Source organism: Pongo abelii, chromosome 2 (genome assembly GCF_028885655.2).
Source record: "Pongo abelii isolate AG06213 chromosome 2, NHGRI_mPonAbe1-v2.0_pri, whole genome shotgun sequence".
Lineage (NCBI taxonomy): Eukaryota > Metazoa > Chordata > Mammalia > Primates > Hominidae > Pongo > Pongo abelii.
In genome coordinates, this window is record NC_085928.1 from 367,319 (window position 1) to 387,596 (window position 20,278).

Below are 20,278 nucleotides of genomic sequence, written 5' to 3' on the forward strand. Positions count from 1 at the left end.
GTCTGGCTACAGTGGCTTTGCCAAGCTGTGGTGTGTTCCGCCCAGTTCGAACTTCCCACTGGCTTTGTTTACACTGTGAGGGGAAAACTGCCTACTTAAGCCTCAGTAATGGTGGTCGCCCCTCCCCTTACCAAGCTTGAGCATCCCAGGTCAACTTCAGACTGCTGTGCTGACAGCGAGAATTTCAAGCTGGTGGATCTTAGCTTGCTGGGCTCCATCGGGGTGGGATTTGCTGAGCTAGACCACTTGGCTCCCTGGCTTCAGCTCACCTTCCAGGTGAGTGAAAGGTTCTATCTTGCTGGCATTCCAGATGCCACTAGAGTACACACACACACACATAAAACAAAACAAAACAAAAAACAACAGAAAAACAAACAAACTCTTGGTATCTGCCCAAATGGCTGCCCAGTTTTGTGCTTGAAACCCAGGGCCCTGGTGGTATAGGCACCCGAGGGAATCTCCTGGTCTGCGGGTTGCGAAAACTATGGGAAAAGCATAGTATTCAGGCTGGAATGCACCATTCCTCATGGCACGGTCCCTCACGGCTTCCGTTGGCTAAGGAAGGGAGTTCCCTGACCCCTAGCACTTCCTGGGTGAGGCAACGCCCCACCCTGCTTTGGCTTACCCTCTGCGGGTTGCACTCAACGTCTAACCAGTTCCAGTGAGATGAGCCAGGTACCTCAGTTGGAAATGCAGAAATCACCCACCTTTTGTGTTGATCTTGCTGGGAGCTGCAGACTGGATCTGTCTTGTCAGCCACACCAACTCCGCTATATATATATACATATATATATATATATATATACATATACACTTTTTTTTTTTTTTTTTTTGAGATGGAGTTTCGTTCTTATTGCCCAGGCTGGAGTGTAATGGTGTGATCTCGGCTCACTGCAACCTTTGTCTCCCAGGTTCAAATGATTCTCCTGCCTCAGCCTCCCAAGTAGCTGGGATTACAGGTGTGCACCACCATGCCTAGCTAATTTGGCATGTTTAGTTGAGGCAGGGTTTCTCCGTGTTGGTCAGGCTGGTCTCGAACTCCCGACCTCAGGTGATCCGCCCACCTCAGCCTCCCAAAGTGCTGGGAGTATAGGCATGAGTCACTGTGCCCGGCAACTTCGCTGTATTTTAAAGAGGAGATTAATCACCTTTTTTATGGCCCTACTCATGATTAGTACCTTAGTCATAATGGGAATTTCTGTAAGATGAATGATACAGTTAGTGATTAATCTGAATAAATTATATGCAATTAGACATTGAAAACATCTACTGAACTTATGTGAGGAGTCAATATATAGATATGGGTCAATTTATTGCTGTAGGTGAGAACCTGACCTCTTGGTGACTCATTAGTTGTACTGTGAGGATAACGTCAACTAGTTTTTAGCTACGTTTAGATGTTAGTGGCATATGGGGTTAATGCTTTATATTACTTTAATAAGATCTTTGAAAGACAGCAGAGTTTATTTTTTTCTTTTCTTAAAGTGTGTAGTAGTTTTTAGTTGTAACTCTAGAAACAACTAAATTGCTGGTCGAGTTAAAATTAATGTTCCTTTTACCTAACTTTTAAGCAAAAGTGAATTATCTCTGGAAGATAATATTATCTAGAATGTTAAAATATCTGTACAATTTATCATATACACTGTCGAGTTGTCAGTAAAAAATTACTAGGCATATCAGGAGATGAGACCACAGAACTCAAAATCAACAGTACAAATAGGTTATAAAAATATACCCATTGAAGATTCAAATATTGAAATCGTTGTACATGGACTTTAAAATAACTGATATTAATATGTTCTAGAAATCAGATGACAAGATGGAAAATTTCAGCATACAATTAAAAAAATCTAAAAATTCTTCAAATGGTAATTCTAGAACTGAAAAAATCTATAATAACTAAAATTAAAAAGTTAATAAAAGCAGATTAGAAGCAGTCAATGAAAGCATTAGTAAATTGGAATATAGATGGAAGAAAATATTCAGTACAAAGCACACAGAGAAAATAGAAAGAAAAATATAAAAAGTAATTTAAAAAAGATAAAAGATGGGAAATAGTGAAAATATTTAATATATATGCAATTGAAATCCTAAAATCAGAAGAAAGAGGAGGAGGAGAAGGGGGATGATGAAGAGAAGAAAGTAATGAACAAGAGATGTATGAAATAGAGACAAAATTTGAAGAATAAAACAGCAGAATTTTACAAAACATCAAGGCATAAATTCAGGAAGTCATAAATCCCACGCAAATTCAATACAGAGAAAACAACATATAAGTGTATCATACCAAGACTGCTAAAAATCAAAGGCAAAGAGGAAATGTTAATACAAACTGGAGGAAAAAGGAGTATAATCTTCAAAAGCAGCAAGAAGACTGACACTTGAATTCTTAACAAAAGAAAGTAAGCCATAAACATCAAAATTACATCTATTAATATAAGGTCAAAGCTAAAAGAAAATAACTGTACTAGGATTCTACATCTGTTAGAAATATTTTTGTAAAGTAAAGGTGAAATGAAGATTTTTGAGATTAAAAAAACATAATTATTTACTAATAGATTCACACGAAAAAAATACTAATTGGAGTTCTTTAGTCAGAAGGTACATGGTTCCATATAAAAATCACAAAGCAATAGCATGAAATAAAGGACAACAGAAAGGATAAGTATATGAGTAAATCTAAAAATATGAAATATATAAACAATAATAATATGTGGGTTTGAAATATATGCAGGAGCAAAATCCACAACAATAGCACAAAAGTCACAAAAGATAGAAGGATAAATGGTCTTAATGTGCTTCATGAATGTTGCATTTTTTTGGAAGTAATATAAAAGTACTACTTTATATCAGATTTTAACAGGTTAGAATGCACATAGTAATCTCTAGAGTAACAACTAAGAGAATAGTAAAAAAAATGTGTAACAAGCTAAAAGAGTTGAAAAATAAAATAATAAAGTGTCCAGTTAATTCAAAAGGCTGTAAGAGAGGAATGGAAGAAGGAACAAAGGAAGAGAAAGAGCAAGAGAAAGACACACAGAGAATCAACACTCAATTTAAACCCCTAAATATCAGAAATTATATCAAATATTACCAGAGTAAATATTCTAATTAAAAAACAATCATTGTCAGACCTGATAATAACAGTACTATGTGGTACTTATAAGAGACACATTTTAAATATAAGAATGCACAAAAGGCCAGGCTCGGGTCTGTAATCCTAGTATTTTGGGACGCCGAGGCCAGCAGATTGCTTGAGCCCAGGAGTTCAAGAACAGCCTGGACAATGTGGCAAAATCTTGTTTCTACAGAAAATACAAAAAATCAGCCAGGCATGGTGTTGCATGCCTGTAGTCCCATCTACTTTGGAGGCTGAGGTAGGAGAATTAACTCAGCCCAAGAGGTCAAGGCTGCAGTTAGCAGTGATAGCGCCACTGCCTTCTAATCTGGGTGACAGAGTGAGATCCTGTCTCAAAAAAAAAAAAAAAAAAGCACAAAGATTAAAAGTAAAAGAATGGAAACATACAACCATGCAGACACTAAACAAAACAGCACTGGTACACTAATATCAGATAATGTAGGTAAAAACATTTACTTAGAGATACAGGACATTACAAATGATAAAAAAATTAATCCACCATAAGATACAATATTCTAAATGACAGAATATTAACCAAAAAGCCTTCAAAATATTTAAAGCAAAACCATACCAAACTAAAAAAAACAATCAAGCATATCCACAATCATGATAGAAAATCTTAACACAAATCTCTCAATAACTGATGAAGCAATAAAAAAAGTAGACATTCAGAACATTTGAACAGCATTGTAACCCATAGCTATGGAACATACATTCTTTTCACATGTACATAGAACATTTATCAAAATTGATAATATCATAGGCCACAAATGAACTTTTAACAAATTCTAACAAATTGAAATTATACAGAAGATATTCTCTGAACACAATTCAGAAAAAAAAAACAGTAACCAAAAGATAATTAGGGTTTAAAAAAGCCTTAACCCATACCTCACTTCATAGACAAAGATTAACTCAAAATGGACTATACAACTAAATGTAAAAGGAAAATTTAGAAAATTTTTATAGAAAATATAGGACCTTTGTTATCTTTGGTAGGCTAAGTTCCCTTATATGATACACAAAATACACTAGGTATAAAAAATAAAAATTATAAACTGGACTTCATTAAAATAAAAAACATCTAGTCTTCAAAAGACATCATTAAGAAAATAAGAGACGATAATATAAAATGAATATTTGCAACTGAATAATAAGAGGCCAAACAACCTGAGTTTAAAATATGTGCACATGATTTGAATAGACATTTCACAAAAGAATATATAGAAATGACCAAGTACATGCAAAATGCTCATCATCACTAGTCATCACAAGAAATATAAATTAAAAACAATTATATACCACTGTAAAACAATTAGAATGATTAAAATTAAAAGGGTTGACAATACCAAGTATTAGGATGTAAAGCAGCTGGAACTCTAATGTAGTGGGAATAAAAAATGGTACGATCAATTTGGAAAAGGGTTTCATAATTACTAAGTAATTAGTAAACACCATCTCACCCAGGGATTTCACATTAACCAAGAGAAATGGAAGTGTATGTGCACAGAAAGGAATATACTAATATATATTCACTAATGCTCATGTAAGCTTTATTCAAAAAGTCCCAAGCCAGAAAAATCCAAATGCTTATCAACAGGTGAATGAATTAATAAATTGTGGCATATACATACAATGGAATATTTCTCAGCCATAAATGGTAACAAACTGATGATACCCACAACAAAAATAGATGAATCTCAAAAACATTTGTTGACAAAATAATTCAGACAACAAAAGATAACATTCTGTATGATTCCATTTATATGAAATTCTAAAGTAAGCAAATCTGAATCTGTAGTGACAGAAACAACAATAGTGTTTGCCTGGGGTCAGAGGTATGGGAATTGATTGCAAAAGGTCATGAGGGAACATTTTAGGGTAGATGGCAGAGTACAGTATCTTGGATTTGTTGGTGGCTAAATAGGCACATACATTTGTCTTATATACTTAAAATCAGTACACTTATGTTAAATTATGTCTCAATAAAGTTGACTTAGAAAAGAGAATTAAAAGAAACAAAGTAGAAAATTTCCAAATACTTGAAAATTAAGCAATATAATTCTAAATAGTGTATGTATCAAAATAATCACAATAAAATATAGAAATATTTAAACTGAATTAGAGTGAAAATACAGACTATTGAAACTTAATTGGATGAAAACTCATGCTTAAAAGAACAATTTATAGCTTTAAGTGAAAATATTTAAAATGTCCATTGTAAGTTTTGGGTTTGTTTTTAAAAATATCTATAGATTATCTAAATGTCCTGCTCGAGAGGTTAAAAAAAGAACTGTAAATTAAACCCATTGAAACTAGAAAGAAAATAACCAAGATAAAAGTAGAAATTAATGAAATACAAATAAATTTTATTACAGAGAAGATCAATATACTCAAAGTTTGGTTCTTTGGAAGGAGTAAAAACATTGATAAATTCCTGGAAAAATTAATCTGGAAAAGAGTAATAAGTCATAAATTATATCAACAATGAAAAAAACACTACAAATTCAATGACTATTAGAAACACCATAAGAGGATGTTTTAAATAACATTATGCCAACAAATTTGGAAACTTGAATGAAATAGACAAATTCTAAGAAAATCAAAACTGACCAAAATGTATACAATACAAAACAAAAAGTATAAACAATCCTATGTCAACATAGAATCTGTAATTAAAATTATAAAAATAAAATTCCAGGCCCACACACTTCAATAGGAAATTCTTCCAAATCACTTAAGGAAGAAACAGGACCATTCAAGAGAGTAGAGAAAGAGGTGACTCTTCCCAACTCATTTTATGAGACAAACACAACTTTAATATTAAATTGGAGAAAGACTCAACAAGAAAATGACATTATAGGATAGTCATCGATGCAATAATCCTAAATAAAATGTTATATATATATAGTCTTGTCATATACATATCTTTTGTCATATATATTGTTTTATATATGTATATATGACAATAAGTCATGAACAGGTACAGATGTATTCCAGGAGCTCAAGGTTAGTTTGGCATTAAAGAAAAATCTGCCAATGGATTTCACTACATTAAACGAGAAGAGAAGATAGATAAATAATATAATAATTTAATAGAAACAAAAAAACATGAGATAAAATTTCAGTGCTTATTCTTCTTTGACAAACTTGACAAATACAAGCAATGGGGAAAGGATTTTCTATTCAATAAATGATGCTGGGATAACTGGCTAGCCATATGCATAAAATTGAAACTTGACCCCTTCCTTACACCATATACAAAAACTAACTCAAGATGAATTAAAGACTTAAATGTAAAACCCAAAACTATAAAAACCCTGAGAGACTACTTAGGCAATACCATTCTGAACATAGGCACGGGCAAAGATTTCATGCTGAAGATGTCCAAAGCAATTGCAACAAAAGCAAAAACTGACAAAGAGGATCTAATTAAACTAAAGAGCTTTACTCGACAAGAGAAACAATCAACAGAGCAAACAGATGACCTACATAATGGGAGAAAATTTTGCCATCTATGGATCTGACAAAGGTCTAATAAGGAACTTAAATAAAATTTAGAAGAAAAAAACAAACATTCCTATTAAAAAGTAGGTAAAGGACATGAACAGACACTTCTCAACAGAAGACATACATGTGGCCAACAAGCACATGAAAAAAAGCTTAACACTGATCATTAGAGAAATGCAAATCAAAATCACAATTAGATACCATTTCACACCAGTCAGAATGGCTATTAATAAAAAAAAAAAAAAAAACAGATGCTGGTAAGGTTGTGGAGAAAAAGGTACGCTTATACACTGTTGGTGGAAGTATAAATTAGTTTAACCATTGTGGAAGACAGTATGGCAACTCCTCAAAGACCTAAAGTTAGAGATACCATTTGACCCAGCAATCTCATTACTGGGTATATAACCAAAGGGATATAAATCATTCTAGTATAAAGACATGCATGTGTATGTTCATTGCAGCACTATTTGCAATATCAAAGACATGGAATCAACTTAAATGTCCATCAACGATAGACTGGATAAAGAAAATGTGGTACATATACACCATGGAATACTATGCAGACATAAAAAGGAATGAGATCATGTTCTTTGCAGGGACATGGATGGAGCTGAAGGCCATTAACCATAGCAAACTAACACAGGAACAGAAAATCGAATACCATATGTTCTTACTTAAAAGCGGGACCTAAATGATGAGAACTCACAAACACATAGAGGCGAACAACACATACTTGGGCCTATTGGAGGATAGAGGCTGGGAGGAGGGAGACAATCAGGAAAAATAACTAATGGATACTAGGCTTAATACCAAGGTGATGAAGTAATCAGTACTACAAACCCCCATGGAACACGTTTACCTATGTAACAAACCTGCACATCCTGCACATGTACCCAAGAACTTAAAATAAAAGTTTAAAAAGTCAATGTTTATCCATTATAAAAATTCTTACAAAATTAGGGATAAAAAAGGACTATCCGATAAAGATGCCTTAAAAAAACTTACCACAAACATCATGCTTAATGGTGAAATATTGAAATCTCTCCCCCAATTTCACAAATAAAACAAGAATGCCTGCTACCATCATTTCTGTTAAACATTATTCTGGAGGAACCAGCTTGTGCAATACATCAAGAAAAAAAGTTGTAAGCATTGGAATGGAAGAAATAAATAATTGTTAGTGTGTACAAAAAACCCAAAAGGATCTATAGGTGAACTATTAAAATTAATAAGTGAATCTGTAAGATTACTGAATACATGCCAATATACATAAATCTATATTTTTTAATACTAAAGACTTGAGAAATTAACATTTTCAATAGCATCAAAACAGCAAAATCTAGATATAATGTAATGAAATGTAGGTTCTCTACACAAACCATAAAGCATTATTGAGGCCAGTTGTGGTGGCTCACACCTGTAATCCCAGCAGTTTGGGAGGCCAAGGCTGGTGGATCACTTGAGGCCAAGAGTTTGAGAACAGCCTGACCAACATGGTGAAACCCCGACTCTACTAAAAATTAAAAAATTAACTGGATGTGGTGACAGGCACCTGTAATCCCTGCTACTTGGGAGGCTGAGGCAGGACAACTGCTTGAACTCAGGAGGTGGAGGTTGCAGTGTGCCAAGATCATGACACTGCACTCCAGCCTGGGTGACAGAGTGAGATTCTGTCTCAAAAAAAAAAAAAAAAAAGCATTATTGAGCATAATTAAAGAAGATATATGTAGAAACATAGAAGAAAACCCATGTTCATGGATTAGAAGACAACATTTTTAATATGTAGAATACATCCTAAATAGTTCTATACATCTATAGATCTAATGCAATTTCAATGAAAGCCCAAGCAGATTTTGTGAAAAAATTCACAAGCTAATACTAAAATGCGTATAGCAATGCAGGAGACAAGAAGAGCCAAGGTAATCTTGAAGAAAAATAAGAGTTGTAGAAGTTACAGTACTAAATATGAATACTTACCATAATGTTACAATAGTTAAGAATAAACAATTGACTACTGGAATGAAATAGAGAATCTGAACAGACTCATACAGAACTGAATTAGTGAGAAAGGTGGCTCTGCAAAGAAGTGAGGAAACAATATTCTTTACAAATAGAAGGTGCTACGTCTATTGGATCTCCATATGGAGAAAGAAAGTGAATCCTGACCCCTTTTTAACACCATGTTAAAAAATCAGTTCCAGGTGGATTTATACCAAATATAAGGGTTAAAATGCAAAGCTTTTAAAAGAAAGCACATGAGAATATTATCATGATCTTGGAGTAAGAATGATTTCTTAAGCATGGTGAAAGCACTAACAAACAAAAACAAGATAGACAAATTGGGCCACGTTAGACTTGGAAACTTTCTTTTCAATCAGAAGACATTTTTAGTATAGTTACTAGGCAAACCACAGAGTAAGAAGGGTTATATATAAAGAAATCCTTAAAAAGAAAAACCACACATAACCAAGTAAAAAAAATGCTCAAAAGACATTTGAGCAGACACTTCACAAAAGAAGATAGCTAAATGTAAATCAAAGCCCGGTGAAATAGTAATCTATCTATCTCTAGCAGAATGGCTAAAACTTAAAATTATAAATACCAAGTGCAGAGATGTGGAACAAAAGGAACTCATATACTTGTTTGAGAGAGAAAATTGGCACAGCAACTTGGAAAACTATGGCAGCATATACTAAAGCTGTACCTGCACATAACACGTGATCCAGCAATTTGGATCCTATTCATATTCCCAGCAGAAATGCATGCACATACATACAAATTGTCACACAGTACTATGTATAATAGCTCAAGTCTGGAAACAACATGAATGCTCACCAACATAAGAAAGGATAAATATAATATGGCACATTCAAACAATGGAAAAACTCTTCAACAATGAACATGAACAAACCCCTGTTTAGTGCAAAATCAGAGTGAATTTTACCAACATAATGGTAAGTGAAAGAAGCCAGATACAGAATGATATAGACTATATGATTCAATATGTATTAAATTTTAAAATCAAGCAAAACTAAATGATAGAAGTCTGGAGATTGTTTACATTAGGGGATGAGGTAGAGGAGGTAATGATCAGAAGGGACACAGGAGGGGCTTCCCTGACATTGGGATGTCCTAGTTCTTGATATTACGGTGATTATTAGGATATGTTCTTTCTGTGATAATTCATCAAATTCTATGCCTATGGTAGTCTTTTCTGTGTATATATCAATAAGATTTGTTAAAAAGGGAGATCAAAAGAAACCATTTTGGCTATGACAGAGAATAAAATGAGCATTTCTTGAAGCCTATGTCCCTTTAAGTATGTATTTGTTTTCTTCTTCACCATCACCTCATGAAAAATATACTTAACTTTTTTATTTTACAGTTGAAAACACCAAGCCTTAGAGAGAGTAAACAACTTGTCCAAGGTGGCAAAGGCTGTTTTTTTGTCTCCAAAACTTCTGTTTTCTGCACCGTATGTATATAGTTTTAGTTTGCTTCAGAGTTCACACATTGTCTTTTCAGACAATAACTATTTTAATAATCTAGATGGTTGAATCTAATCACGTAAACTCCAAAGAAAAATAATCAATTTTATATAAATCTGTCTTTGCTTTCCAGATAATCCCTTGAGAATGCAACTTCTCAAAATAATAGGGAAGCCAAGGGTACTTCTCAGCAAGCGTAGGAATCCTTGCTATGAGTTGAATGAAGCTGAAATGGGAGAGTAACCAGAGTGATTTATTCCAGGCACTCAAAGTAAAGAAAATGTAACATTATTTTATTTTCCAAATAAAATCAATCTGACCTCCCTTCCCCAACAACACCCATCAAAGGTGGAAGAAAATATAATTTTTACGTGGTAGAAAATCTTAATTTTAACTGACAATTCTACAGGAATCCTAGGGCTTTTGGTAATTTAAGGATGAACTGCTGATCTTGACTCTATATTTGTTACTGTGAAAATGTTCATTTTCCAAACTGAACAATGCATTCTACACTAAACTTTACAATCAGAAACCTCAATGTGGTGCAGCTATGTGGGCATCCCCTGTGTGCGAACTGGGCAGCCCCACTGCCTGTTCTCACCTAGGGGATGCCCGCATAGCTGCACCACATTGAGGTTGTGCAAAAAGATTTCCACCACTCCCCTTCCTCAAGTACAGGCCACTCCTTTCCCTCTCAACCCATGGAACCCTGACCTTTTCAAACAACCCAGCTCCTAGACTCCATTCTAGTTTTTTGTTGTTGTTGTTGTTGATTTTTTGTGTATTTATTTATTGAGACAGGGTCTCATTCTGTTTTTTGCCCAGGCTGGAGTGCAGTGGCACGATTTTGGCTCACTGCAACCTTGACCTTCTGAGCTCAGGTTATCCTCCCACCTCAGCCTCCCAAGGAGCTGGGACTACAGGCGTGCACCACCACATCCAGCTTTTTTTTTTTTTTTTTGTATTTTTTGAAGAGATGGGGTTTTGCCATGTTTCCCAGGCTGGTCTCAAACTCCTGGACTCAAACAATCCACCCACATCAGTTTCCCAAAGTGCTAGGATTACAGGTGTGAGCTACTGTGCCTGGCCCATTCTAGGTTTTTGAAAACAAAGCCCTCAACTTTTTTCTTTTTTTTCTTTTTTTTGGCAAAAGTGAAGCTCAGGCTCTCAATGGTCAAAACCTTGCCAAACCTCTTTAGAGCAGGAAAAAAAAAAATGTTTGGGTTCACATCTAAGAAGAAAACACACAATCACACACATATATATGCACATGTAGTTACAGGAATTCTGTCGAAAGAACCTGAGGGGTTTATAACCAAAATACTTTGGGAAAATCTCAAAAATGTTTGGGGTATAGTTTGAGCAGATGTGTATGTGTGCAGGTGTGGAAATTTCCAGCAAGTAGGTTGGTGAGGCTCCTGCCAAGCCAGTAGAGAAGTTTAACTTGATTCTGTAATCACAGCTGGTGTGGCTGGGTTATTCCCCCAAGGAACAAGACCATCTTTTGAAGTTTTCCAAAAGTTATGAATGGGAAAAAGCAGAACCATATACTTGGGATGAGGATGGCACTTTGGTGAGACAGGTCATCAGTGCTAGAGGAAAATGAGTAGCGGCGGCACTGTTGATGCAGGACAGCTCTGTGGACATGCACAGACAACCAAGGAGGAGGTGTGTGGAGCATCCGCTCTGTTCTGCAATGGTGTTTGCCACAGTGAGAGTCCCAGGAAAAGGGAGGGGTGCAGAAATAATTATTTAATTGTAATTCATGCCTCTATATGGTTTTCTCATGGTTGGTGTGGTCTGGGAAACAAAGCTCCAGTGTATGTGGCTCTGTGCTAACTAATCAGGGATTTATCATCATAGTAGTTACTCCAGGGAATGAGCCTCACCAACATTCCAGCTATTGTGCTAAGTGCTTAATATTTATCAGGTCAATTACCACCCTGCAAATAAGTGACATTAGCCCTATTTTATAGACGAGGTAACTGGGGCAGGTAAGCCTCAGAGTACATAACAAATAGCAGAGCTTGAGTTCAAATCCAAGTGTAAATCCAAAGCCTGTGTGTTTATCATCATTCCACATTTTTTCTTAAGATAAAACCAACTATATCATGTTGCTTCCTTCTTCCTAACAAAGCAGAATGTATGAGAGACTGTAGGCTCTAGAAGTGACATTAGACATAGTGGATTTAAATTTGCTGGGACCAGTTGGGACAGAATACAAACCTTATGTGATCTGGGAAATAAAGAGGAAATCTACTGCCAGTAATGGACTCAGATTAAAAAAAAAAAAATCTCGTTGGACTGGCTTGATATCTATTTGGATATTAGATCCAAACATAGTATTTGGAATTATGTTCACTACATGGACACAGTAGCAATAATTTTTCAGTAGATCTTAAACAAATTCAAATATGAGTCCTCTTTGTACCAGGCAATTAGATCTACTGATCTCTTGCCTCATCTTAAAAGTTGGGGACCGGGTACAGTGGCTCATGCCTGTAATCCCAGCACTTTGGGAGGCCGAGGCGGCAAATCACGGGGTCAGGAATTTGAGACCAGCCTGAACAACATGGTGAAACCCCGTCTCTACTAAAAAAAAAAAAAAAATTAGCCAGGCATGGTGGTGCGCGCCTGTAATCCCAGCTACTCAGGAGGCTGAGGCAGAAGAATGGCTTGAACCCGGGAGGCAGAGGTTGCAGTGAGCCGAGATCACACCACTGCACTCCAGCATCAGCAACAGAGAGAGACTCTGTCTCAAAAAAGAAAAGAAAAGTTGGCTGGGCGCCGTGGCTCATGCCTCCAGCACTCCAGCACTTTGGGTGGATCATTTGCAGTCAGGGGTTGGAGACCATCCTGGCCAACATGGTGAAACCCCGTCTCTACTAAAAATACACAAATTAGCCGGGTGGTAGTGGCGCGCACCTGTAATCCCAGCTACACGGGAGGCTGAGGCAGGAGAATCACTTGAGCCTGGGAGGCAGAGGTTGCGATGAGCCAAGATCACACCAACGCACTCCTGTCTGGGTGAGAGAGGGAGACCCTGTCTCACCAAAAAAAAAAAAAGTTTCAGTCATTTCTAAAACTGAGCATTCTATATATGTACTTAAAACCATTGAATAGCACACTTTAAACAGATGAATTTTATGACATGTAAATTACATCTCGCTAAGCTGTTAAAATAAACAAATGCTTTCATATTAAAGAATTATTTATATCTCTACATAGCTTCTCCAGTTGTATACATGCATGCATTGGCTTTGCCTAGTTATAATCACTTTACCCTTGTTTGTACTTAAGATAGTTTTGCATTCACTTTTCTACAATCTTGTATTTGTGTTGTTAGTGGTTTCACAAATTTCCTCATGACACGTGTCGTTTAATCAGCCATTGTGTGGCTGCTACACGATCAGATTGTTTCAAGGGCTTTGCTCTTACAAATGCCACTTTTTACAAAGGTATATAAATAAAGCTTTTATTATTTAAATTTCTAATACTGGGATTATAAAGTTGAAGCTACAAACTTTTTAGGGTTCTTGCTTATATATTGCTAGAAATAGTGCATCAATTTTTATGCCAGTGGCAACTCTTGAGTTCACACTTATCTTATTGGTCTTTCCAGCTCCTATGTTGATTTAACATAAGTATTTGAATGTCTAATATCCATGATATATTCTATAATTTTAGAAAAGCTCAATTAGTATTTCTTATTTCTCCCCTGTGTAATAGGAAGTTTCATAAAAGTTAATATTTTATTATTTTATCTTATTTATTTATTATTGAGACGGAGTCTCACTTTGTTGCCAGGCTGGAATGCAGTGGTGCAATCTCTGCTCACTGCAACCTCCGTCTCCCGGGTTCATGAGATTCTCGTTCCTCAGCCTCCCAAGAAGCTGGGACTACAGGCACACACCACCATGCCTAGCTAATTTTTGTATTTTTAGTAGAGATGGGTTTTCACCATGTTGGCTAGGATGGTCTTGATCTCTTGACCTCGTGATCCACCCGCCTCAGACTCCTGAGGTGCTGGGATTACAGGCGTGAGCCACTGCGCCTGGCCAAAAGTTAATATTTTAAAGATGAAATATTTCTGGACTCTGTATTCTGTTCCATTGGTCTATGTGTCTGTTTTTATGCCAGCATCATGCTATTTTGATTCTCATAGCTTTATAGTAGATTTTGAAATCACAGAGTGTTGTTCTATCCTTGTTCTTTTGGCACAAGATTGGTTTGGCTATTCGGAGTCTTTTGTGGTTCCATATGACTTTTAGGATTGTTTTTATATTTCTGTGAAAAATGTCATTGGAATTTTCATAGGGATTGTATTGAATCTCTCTATTACTTTGAGTAGCATGGATATTTTCACATTATTAATTCTTCTAATCCATGGACAAGGGATACCATTTCAATTATTTGTGTCTTTTAAAATTTCTTTTATCAATGTTTTATAGGTTTCAGTCTTTCACTTTCTTGTTAAATTTATTCCTAAGGGTTTTTTTTGGTATTATGAAATTATTCTCTTAACTTTTTTCAAATGGTTTGTCAGTATATAGACATGCTGCTTTTTATGTTAATTTTTGTATCCTGAAACAGGACTGAATTCCTTTATCAGCTCTAACAGTTTTTTTGGTGGAGACTTTAGGGTTTTCTATACATAAAACCATAAAACCATGTCATCTACAGAGACAATTTAACTTTTTTTTTTTTGAAATGGAGTCTCACTCTGTTTCCCAGGCTGGAGTACAATGGCATGATCTCAGCTCACTGCAACCTCTACCTCCCAGGTTCAGGCAATTCTCCTGCCTCAGCCTTCCCAGTAGCTGGGGCTACAGGTGTACACTACCACACCCAGCTAATTTTTGTATTTATAATAGAGACGAGGTTTCGCCATGTTGGCCAGGCTGGTCTCAAACTCTCTGCCTTGGCCCCCCAAAGTGCTGGGATTATATGTGTGAACCACCTCGCCTGGCTTCCACCATGCCTGGCCTGGATACCTTTTATTTCTTTTTCTTACTTAATTGCTCTGCCTAGGATTTCCAGTATTATGTTGAATAAAAGTGGCAGGAGTGGACATCCTTGCTTGTTCCTGGTCTTAGAGGAAAAGCTTTCAATTCTTCACTATTGAGTACAGTAGTCCCTCCTTATCTGCTGCAGTTTTGCTTTCCATGGTTTAGTTACCTGCAGTCAATCATAGTCCAAAAATAGGTGAGTACAGTTCAATAATATATTTTGAGAGATTGAAAGAGAATATATAAGGAACTCAAACAACTCAATAATAAAAAACAAATAACCTGATTAAGAAATGGGGAAAGGATTTGAATACACATTTCTCAAAAGAATACTTACAAACAACAGGTATATGAAAAAATGCTCAACATCAGTAATCATCAGGGAAATGCAAACTAAAACTGCAATGAGATATAATCTCATACCCGTTAGAATGTCTATTATCAAAAAGACAAATGATAACGAATGTTGGTGAGGATGTGGAGAAAAGGGAACCCTTCTACACTGTTGGTGGAAATGTTAATTAGTACAGCCATTGTGAAAAAAACTATGAAGTTTGCTCAAAAAATTAAAACTAGAACTACCATATAATCCAGCAATTCCACTAAATGAAATTAGTTTCTGCACTCTCACGTTCACTGTGGCATTATTCACCATAGCCAAGCTAACGGATCAACTTAAGTATTCTATCTATCAGTGGATGAATGGACAATATACACAATGGGATATTATTTAGCTTTCAAAAATAATAAAATCCTGTCATTTGCAACAAGGGTAAACCTAGAGAATATTATGTTAAGGGAAATGTCAGACACAGAAAGACAAATACCACATGATCTCCCTTATATGCAGAATTGTCAGACTCATAGACCAGAGACTAGACAGAGGCTAGAATGGTGGTTTCAAGGGACTTCGGAGGAGGTTGTAGAGATGATCAAAGGTGTAAAGTTTCAGTTAGACCCAAAGTTTGTTGTAAAACATGATGGCTATAGTTAACAATGTATTGTATACTTGAAATTGTTAAGAGGGTAGATTTTAAGTATTTTCACCACAAAAAAGTAAAATAATATGTATGTTAATTAGCTTGAATTGGCCATTCCACAATGTATACATATATCAAAACATCGTGTTGTACATCAAAAACATACATAACTTTTGTCAAAATATATTAAAAAGATGAAATACTGCTAACTCTCAGTTAAACCAGAATGAAACATGCTTTTACAACTTTTCTAAATAAAAACAATGAACTGCTTCCCTTACTTTTCTCTCTTACATTTATTTTTTTCCTGTTTGCAGTACAATTTCTTCTTTCCTTGTTGTTTTAAAGCTGATTATAACTTCCCCAAGTAATTAAGACAATACTGAAAATATTAAAAGCATGGCTTATCTCATTTCCTAAATGCAGTTACAAATTGTGTAGAATGTTGGTACAAATGCCCATCTATATTTATTATTTGGCCGTATCTTCATTCTATATATTTAAATAAGAATTTGCCAAAAAAAAGGCGGGGTGAAATTAATATAACTTTTGCATTAGCATTGAGGAGTTTAAATTAAGACTGCAGAGTAAATTGTGGCAATTGGATTGTAAGAAATTCAAAGGCTAAAATGATGTCTTATTCTTATATCATGTATTTCATAGTATAAAGGAAATGGTTAATACGTGTTCATTAAATGGAATTAAACATTTAGTACTGGGAATATTTTCATGATTCCAGATCAGTAGGAGGATATTTCAGATGTGGTATCAGGCTGGGTCTGTTTATAGTAGAAATAAGAGTCTGTCTTTCTAGTAAAAACTGGAAAGAAAAGGTCCTAATGACAGCATTTATCACCAACAACGTTAGTCATTAAGAAATTACTAGCTTCTTTTGTTTCACTACAGTCTCTAGAGGTACAGTGTAATTATCAGTGATTACATATGATAAAGCTGAAACCTCAGAAGTCAGGTGATTTGCCGAAGATCACACAGTGAGTGGAAGAATCAGGACCAAGCCACAGGTCTCTAGCTCCAAATCTTAGGTTCTTAGCACTTCACAAGCTTTTCCCAAACTGTTGTCTCAGGACGCTGATCCAGGGAGTAACTGCTGTGTGCTCCCTTATCCTATTAGAAAGTCACGGCCGGGCACGGTGGCTGACGCCTGTAATCCCAGCATTTTGGGAGGCCGAGGCAGGCGGATCACAAGGTCAGGAGATCGAGACCATCCTGGCTAACACGGTGAAACCCCGTCTCTACTAAAAATACAAAAAAAATTAGCCAGGCGTGGTGGCGGGCGCCTGCAGTCCCAGCTACTCGGGAGGCTGAGGCAGGAGAAAGGCGTGAACCTGGGAGACAGAGCTTGCAGTGAGCGGAGACAGCACCACTGCACTCTGGCCTGGGCAAAAGAGCGAGACTCCGGCCTGGGCGAAAGAGTGACATTCCGTCTCAAAAAAAAAAAAAACAAAAAAAACAAGTCACGGTCTGGCTCAGTGGCTCAGGCCAGTAATCCCAGCACTTTGAGAGGCGGAGGCAGGTGGATCACTTGAGGTCAGCAGTTTGAGACCAGCCTGACCAACATGGTGAAACCCCATCCCTACTAAAAATACCCAAATTAGCCAGGTATGGTGGCGGGAGCCTGTAATCCCAGGCTGAGGCAGGAGAATCGCTTGAACCGGAGGTTGCAGTGAGCCGAGATCGTGCCACTGCACTCCCACCTGGGCAACAGAGCAAGACTCCCTCTCAAAGAAAAAAGAAAAGAAAGTCACACATATCAGAATATTAAATATGCCAACACATAAATCTGCTCAATTTAGTTTATCTTGGGGTAGAGAATATTAAAATATCAAAATTCATTTTTTAAACATTTAAGAATTTATTTAAAATAACTTAAAGAGTACAGTTGAATTGTTTGTAACTCAAAGGATAAATGCTTGAGGGGATGAACACCCTATTTTTCATGATGTGCTTATGTCACACTGAATGCCTGTATCAAAACATCTCTTGTACCCCATAAATATATACATGAACTATGTACCCACAAAAATTTAAAAAATTAAGAAAAAAATTAGAATTTAGTTAGGCCCATTTTTTTCCTTGTGAAATAAATAGCAATTTTATTTACTTATAAGCTCATAAGTGCTTTTTGGAATGCCATGTCAAACCAAACTGGTGTACATAAACCATTATACTACTTTACTAGAAGGAAATAAAATTCATTTGCTGTTCTTTTATTTGGCTCTCAGTGAAGTATTATGTAACCCCTCACATTATGTTAAAACAAAACTGTCAAGAACATAAAAATATCTCCTTGCTCTTTGCTTTATATCTTGGGAAATGTTTTGGGTTTCCTCAGTGAGTGTTTTTTGTTCATAGACATGATCATCTGTTATGTGTGTTACAGGAGAAATGAGGTTTAGAATTGATAAGCCAGCCACCCTCCTCCCCCTCTTAGAGGTGAGAACTTTGATCCTAAAGGTAACAGGACTTGCCAAAAGTCGTTGGTGGAACTGAGCTTCCCATCAGGACTTTTGTTCCATGTCATCTGCTATAGTATGAAGTTTTTTGCCTGACCCAACCTAGGATATCATTAACAATGAGTTCAAGTTCTTATGGGAATTAAGGATATGAGCCTCTTTTAAGAAAATAAAATATGCTGGCCAAGCACACTGGCTCATGCCTGTAATCCCAGCACTTGGGGAGGATGAGGTGGGAGAATTGCTTGAGGCCAGGAGTTCAAGACCAGCCTGGGCAATAGAGTGAGACCCTATCTCCACAAAAAAAGAAAAAAAAGAAAATTAGCTGAGTGTGATTGATAGTGCATGCCTGTAGTCCCTGCCACTTGAGAGGCTGAGGCAGGAGGATCACTTGAGCCTGGGAGGTCGAAGATGTAGTGAGCTATGATTGTTCCACTGCACTTCAGCCTGGGTGACAGTGAAGAACGAACAAAGGAACAAACGAATGAATGAAAGAGAGAGAAAGGAAGGAAGGAAGGAGGAAGGAATGAAAGAAGGAAGGAGAGAGAGAAACAGAGAGAAAAGAAAGAAAGAGAGAAAGAAAGGAAGAAAAGAAAAGAAAGAAAAGGAAAGGAGGAAGGAAAGAAGGAGGGAAGGAAGGAAGGAAGGAAAAAAGAAAGAGAGAAAGAGAAAGAGGAAAGAGAGAGAGAGAGCAAGTAAGCTAGCTGCTGAGAGGCACAGAAAGACAAATTTTATAAGGACCAGCCCTGAACTGAAAATTTCTACTTGCTTTTTCTCCCCTTTCCAGCCAGAACTGCAGGTCACCAGCAAAGGTCAGAGGTAGGCAGACAGGGCAGCTAATGATACAGTGGAGGAAAATTATTTCCTTTTGTTTCAGGACTAATTTGAAAGAACATAGCCATATAATAATATCATGAAATCTTGTACTTTATTTTTGCTGGGTTTCTAATTCAGTTAAGTACTATAGAGATGTATTAAGATTTGGTCTTTTTTCTTGAAACCATTTTGTAAATTTTAAAATAAGTTAGAGAATTAGAAGTTTAAAATTTAACAAACAAAATTTACTACAAAAACTATCAGGCTTAGATCTCCTAATACTTTTCCATTGAAATTGCTCTGTTTCTATAAAATGTTGAGATAGATTACCTGTCAGTAACTGATACCATCTCAGGATCTTTGAACAAAAACTAGCCCCACTAGTAAATGCCTTATTAATTTCAACAAAATGTGACTTCCAAAGCCAAGAAAAATAATTGAAAATACTACACAAATATGTGATAAAAAAGTTATTTCCAAAAAATATGGAATGTATTTAAAACACTGCCAGCATGATATACATGTGTCTGTATCAATGTAATTTCCCTTGCTTTGGTACTGTTCTTTGAAATATTTAGCTATTATAGTTTGTTGTTGTTGTTCTGATCCAAAAGAGAAATGAAAATTTAGGTATGGACTAATTTTATTGCAATACGGAATTGATGAGTTATGCTGAGTTATGTGAAGTATCTATTTGAAATATTAAGAAAAAGAAAGGAAGGCATAATCTTCCTCATTTTTGGAACAGAAGACATTACAATTTATTCCAGCTTTCAGTTCTTCCCATTTGGTCAATATTCTATCCATCCGTAAGTACTTTGATTCTACCAAATGTATTGTTTTTATCCTTTTTACTGTTTTG